We start from the raw sequence: 6,206 nt of genomic DNA, 5'->3' as shown, positions 1-6,206 counted from the left end.
CTGAAAGGAAATCTTTGTTTTAATGGCTGCTTTATTGATGTAGTTCAGGTGATTAGCAAGTATCTTCTGTAAATGCACATGTGAATTTTATAAGTTCTGTTCTGCATAATCTACCCGTTATTGACGTTTTCCACAGAAGCTGTTTTGACAAATACCAGGTAAACACAGATGTTGCTAAACACATTAATGAACGCTCTGTGCATAAACAGATATTATTGTAATTAGTAACACCTGTGTTTGCCTGCTAATTTATGTTAAAACAGCTTCTGTGAAAAACGTCAATAACAGCTAGATGATGCAACAGAGCTTAAAAAATTCACATGTCCAAAGCAGCATGAGAAACCTGAGCTGATCTTGCTTTCAACATATAGTTTATGCTTTGACCCCTTGAGTAAACTATGAATTAAATCTATAATTGTAACCTTTATTAAGAAACCACTAAAGTTACATCGGATCTTCCGAGGCATGTCTAATCACGTTTACAGTAAAATTTAGTTTAGATCATAATTGGTCTGTTAAATTTTAAATGATACCTGACTGTTGAGCGACAGCTTATCCTGTTTCGACTGGTATAAAAGGAGTAATTCATCAAAAACTTAACTCGTGTTGGTTTTAGAGGCAGCTATTGTTAACAAGCTATGCTGGAGGCACTACCTGCTCATTAGGTGGTATAACCTGCAGCTGTGCTTAGCTTTTGAAGATCTTCATCCTGCTTGAACACATGGGCACTTGTTCTTAGGCTGAAAGGGTGTGTTGTGTGTGCACACACTTGTCTTGAGGCAGAACAGAGAGATCTTATAAAAGTGGGACAAAGACACGTCTCAGACAAAGCAGAGCTTCTCAAGTCTGTGCAGACACCAGCTCACCTGAATTGAAGCTAGGAATAAAAAAAAAAAGTGTGATGTAGAAAATGTGGTCTTAGCTGTAAAGCTGCAGATTTACCCATCACAGTTTTTCCTGTGGGGGGAGGATAATTTATCCAGTTACTAATAAAATCAGTTTAGTTGAACTCGTCAACTAACCTAAGTATAACTGGTGCATTTGCATCATCTTCAAGGCCCAAGGTATAAAGCCCAAAGCAAAATCTACTCTAAGATATCCCTGAGTTGATTTCAAATATATGCAATCTCAAATCAATGTGGATCTTCTGCTTAACCATCTCCAGTTTGCCTAAACATTTTAAGGTATAAGATGTGGATATATATGTGGCAGTTGTGAAATTTTGGCTCCTTTTATCAAATACTTTTCAGAATGCCTTTTTTAATGGTCTGTCAACTAACCTCCAGCATCTTTTTTTTGCTGAGAAAATGTTTTAATGTGAATATTTCAAAAACTATTAAAGATAAAAGCCTGAAATTTTCACTGGCTTTTCTTAATATGAAAATGAATCAGTAGATATAGATAAAATATAACAAAAAAGGCATAACAATAACAATTTTCATGAAAATCAGAGGTGCTTGAGCAAAAAATGTTCTTAAAATGTGAGATTTTAGATGCAGAGGCCAACAGGGGGAAAAACTACATCTGTGACTTTGTTGATTCCACCAGAATGCAAGCTTTGTGCGTAAGCTTTGTTCAAATTACACAAAGAAAAAAGGTGAACGTGTGTGTATGTCAGTCTTTAAAGGTGAATGATAATAGTGAATTATGGGGACATATTGAAACTATGCAGACTCCTAATTTAAGATTTAAAAAGTCACTTTAAATCCTATGTAAATCTCATTTCCACTCCAGATACAAACCGTAACGTCCAAATAGTAGCAGACTTATTGTTACAGGACAGCCACGTATCCAAATGCATTTTTATGGAGGCAGCAGGTACGGTCACAATCATTATTACTCATTGAACATTCAGCCACTTTTACACGTGCAGTGGTATTTATATCTCGTAGAATTTTCTGCTATGCCGTGGCCCCTGTGACTGGTTTTTGGTCACTCTTGTGCTGCTTTTATATATTTGTGTGCAAACACCTCTGCATGTGAAAAACCTGGGCCTAGTATAATCTGTCAGTTTAAACTGAGAGGATGACTGAGAACCTTCACAGACATGTCAGTTTAAACGTTTCCACTCTGAGACATAATATGAAATTTTTACCTAAGAAGAAAAGATCAGCTCACTACTCCTGTGAGGGCAGGAGGGAGAGCTGAGGACTGAGCACTTGAGGGAGCCCAACCCGATAGGAGTCAGCCAGGTAGAGAGAGACCATATTCTTTTAAGTCCTCAAACCTCAAGGTCTGCTTTCATGCACATGTCACTGCAACAAGAAGTAATTGGTGGCTGGCTGAGCCACACACAGCAGACAGGTCAACAAGGATGAAGACCAGGAAAAGGGAGGCAGTGCGAGAAGAGTGGAGCGCTTTTGAAATTCAGCAAGTGCGAGTGCTTGCTTGACTCCTAACTGATTTGGGGTCAAGGAGGTTGTGTTGTGGCTGGTACACAGAAGGCTGGTTAGAAGAAGGCATGCTGAAGAGTTTGAGAAAAAGAGTTGGATTTTGGTATGTAGGCCTGACAGCAGAGGGGTCAGGAGCTGGCTTCTTGGCCTGATTGCAAACAAAGCGCTCCCTCACAGATATAGGGAAGGACAGAAGGTCAGCGGCAGTGGTCTGATGAAGGGGATGCTGTTGGAGAAAGTAGCTGGTTGTGCCAGAAAGAAATTTCAAGAATTTGTCAGAGTGCTGAAGAGAAACGAGAACTTGTGTGTGGGTGAGTCCACTGTCCTCATGTCCCCCTCCATGCTTTTATTCTTGGACTTTACTGTAGTAGCTTTACATGATTACATTCAAAACAATCCTTAATTTATATTTGAGACTTGCTGCACCCCCTTTGTTTATATCCGATCTGAAACAAGCTACTTAGAAGAAATTATTGCATCAACACGTGTTTTCCTCATGGAAACAAGGTGTTTTGGGCTTAAACATCTCTATCCAGAATCTAACTCAAATCCTTTTTCTTCATAACAAATTCATGCCAGGGGATGCTCCAACTCTCTAATTAACTAAGCCCAGTTTGCGTCTAAATCAGAGCTATGACTCTATCAGTGGCACTCTGGCTGTACCCTGCATGGTGTTTGAAGATGGGCTTTAAATCTTGAAAGCATCTGTCAAATCTCGACACCACTGCCTGGAAGAAAACAAATCACAAATCACTGCTACAGCTGAGGCTCGTGTTGGGGATTAATTGCAGAGTTTGGCTCTAAATGGATATACAGACCTACAACAGTGGAGAAAATGAATGGGAAATACAGATTATGTAGGAAGAAGAGCAAAAAAAGAAAAAAACTGCTTTTCTTCCAGTTGGGACCATCAGCAGCAGAACCACAATTAAATTACACTATACTGAAGGTCATTTGTGTTTCTGCCTGATCAGCACAACAGGCAGCTGTCATGATTAACACTGTGAGACATGAATGCTTGAGTGCTCAGTAGAATTTTAAATAAGGACACATACAAAGTGTTCAAAAGAAAATGTTCTGTAAATGAAACAAGTTGCTGCATGGACAGGACAAGGGGGAAAAATAACACTTAATGCTTCAATTATTTAACATTTCAAGGAGCATGTATGTGATATAAATGCCCTTTTTGCATTATTTTAATTCTGTTGATAGGGTGCATACTGAAAGGAAAACAGAACTCATTTGGTGGTATATCTTCTACATTTGTCTACAAACCTTCAGTGAGTCCATCTGCTGTGCATTATAGCATTGCTAAAACACACATGCATTTACGTTCCAGTAGAAAGTAGTCCCCTTGAATCAATACTGTTTGTTATTTATTCCTGCTGTCTTACTCTTTGTATTTTACTCCTGCACCATCCGTAATGTTGCTGTGCTTGCACAAGGACAGTAAAGGGCTATTCTATTCTATTCTATTCTATTCTATTCTATTCCATTCTTCTCAATGGCCGCTTTTTGCAACTGCAAGTTTTGCACTGAGTGAGCAGAAACAGTCTTCTAAGATGAGTCCATGCAGCCCTGCAGAGTCCTTACTTCTGCCCACCTGACTCTCACTTGGACCTTTCTCAAAGGACTCCATCGGCTGTTGTTGTGTCAACGCTCGTGAACATCTTCCGATGGCTTTCTGGCATTCGAATCGTCTCAAGTCAATTGGAGCCTCAATCGGAACTGTCACCGCAAGATCTGCGTTTGGCTTCAGCGCTTTGCGTGGTTGCTGACCTGAAGTGTATTTGCTGTTGTTGTCGTTCACGTGCTGTCAGTCACTCAATCACCTTTGGCCTCAGGACATTTTATCTGAACAGCAGAGGTGGAAAGACAAAAGTATTCTACTCCAGTAGAAGCACTATTACTCCAACATTAACCTCCTAAGACCCGAACTCTTTCATGGCATGCATTTTTAATTTCTCTTTGCTATTTGAGCTGATTGGGACCTGATGAGTGTAAAAACTAAGAATTACCAGATATTTTTATACATGATTTTTGTTTTGTGGAAAAAAGAGATCCACAAATGAAGACATTCATTTTAAATTTCTAGAGAACAGTGGCAGTATAATGTCCTCATAAGTGGAAATCAGGCTCTTGTAGAGCAAAATTTAGCATTTTGGTCAAGACAACCCAAAATGTGTTGTCTACATATGTGGACGTCAGGTCCTAAGAGGTTAAGAACAATCAGTGCTCTTATAAATGGGCTTCAGCAAACGGAAAAAGTAGTTTAATTCAACTGTACTCAAAGTATTGCCTTTTTTAAACAGGAGGAGTTGTGGGGGGAGAGCATGTGAATGTCAGATTGGTTGTTTGTGAATTTTATCAAAGGACTGGAAATTTCAGTGTAGGAACTCGGGAATACACGGCCATGCAGGACACTTGCAATACTTTGGAAGGTCATTTCAGTGCACGCAATCCCACAAAACTGGGTGTCACAAACCACACAAATGAGGCATCGACTGGATTCTGTAGAGCATCCTTCTTCTTTTTTTTTTCTCCTTGCTTCGGAGAGCCGTGGCCGCGGGCTTGGTCTCAGTTCAGCAGCTAATCAGGAAAGCAGTGTCAGCTGGACTCGGCCTGTTTACAGGAAGCAGACACAAAGAGACGTTGGCAAATGTCATGCACAAATATGTGCTGAACGTGTGGCAGAGTGTGGAAATTGTGACCGTTTCACACGAGTATCAAACAAATAAGTAAGCGTCTGAGGCTCAGGCACTGCTTTGCGCTCCTCATTGCCACGTCATGCTTTGACACTCAGACGTTGACGCTGAAGTCTTCGCCCGTCTCCTGTAGGATTCTCTAAACAGCTCAGCATGTGTACGCTGCATTCACAGAGACCGGACTGAGATGTGACGCTGAAGTCTTCTTTGCCCGAATGGGGACTGGCTGTATTTGGGTCTGGCAATGAGCTGCCATTGAGGATTCAGTGTGAATAAAAGTTCTCGAAAAGCAGCGTGTTCAACCAGGGGAAATGGACAAAGACCCCCACCAATCAGGTTCATCATGAGCTTGCCAGCATCTGCCTGTGGCACACGTCTGAATGCTCTCGCTGCCATCACACCGCTGGTGCCGTTTGCGTGTGCAGGGGTTTCCAGTGGTACCAGGGCTCAGTCATTTAAGTCATTTAAGCCGTCTGCTGGATGTCTACCCTGTGAATGCAATGTGTCCATCCCTGTGCAAATACACACACACACACACACACACACACACACACACACACACACACACACACACACACACACAAATGCAGGGGGAGCCCGGGAGACCCAACCCTATCCCATCCGTGCGCCTTACGGGCTTTCCTCCCCTTGCAGGTGAATATGGGATTGCGTGGGCTGAAATGACCTCCCACAGTATCGGAATCAGCATGGCCATGTTTTCCTGAGCTCTGACTGTATTTGCCTTCCTTTGACTAAAATCACCAACAACCAATCTGAAAGCTCAGTCCTCTTGTTAGCTGTCTGCCATGTTCTACTTCAATGTGCCCCAGTCTGCCGTAATTCCAAAGCCACGGTGACCTGTGAGGGAATACCTATTGTAACCACTGATCTCTCTCTCACACACTTACACACACTTAGACACACAGTTTGCAAAGAGAAGGCAAAGGAAACAAAAACATAACAACAAAAACAACAACAAAAAGCAAATGCAGAGAGTTGACGTTCTTCTGACAACAGTGGGAAGGCAGCGTAACGAACTCTGCCGCATTCATGACAAGTTAGACCAGAGAGTCAAACATCAGACCCAGGGGCCAGAACAGGCCCATCA

Source organism: Copadichromis virginalis, linkage group LG17 (genome assembly GCF_057382275.1).
Source record: "Copadichromis virginalis isolate Kocher_CV1m ecotype Utaka linkage group LG17, C_Virginalis_male_GT1.1, whole genome shotgun sequence".
Lineage (NCBI taxonomy): Eukaryota > Metazoa > Chordata > Actinopteri > Cichliformes > Cichlidae > Copadichromis > Copadichromis virginalis.
The sequence above is the reverse complement of the archived record's forward strand: the minus strand, read 5'-3'. Positions refer to the sequence as shown.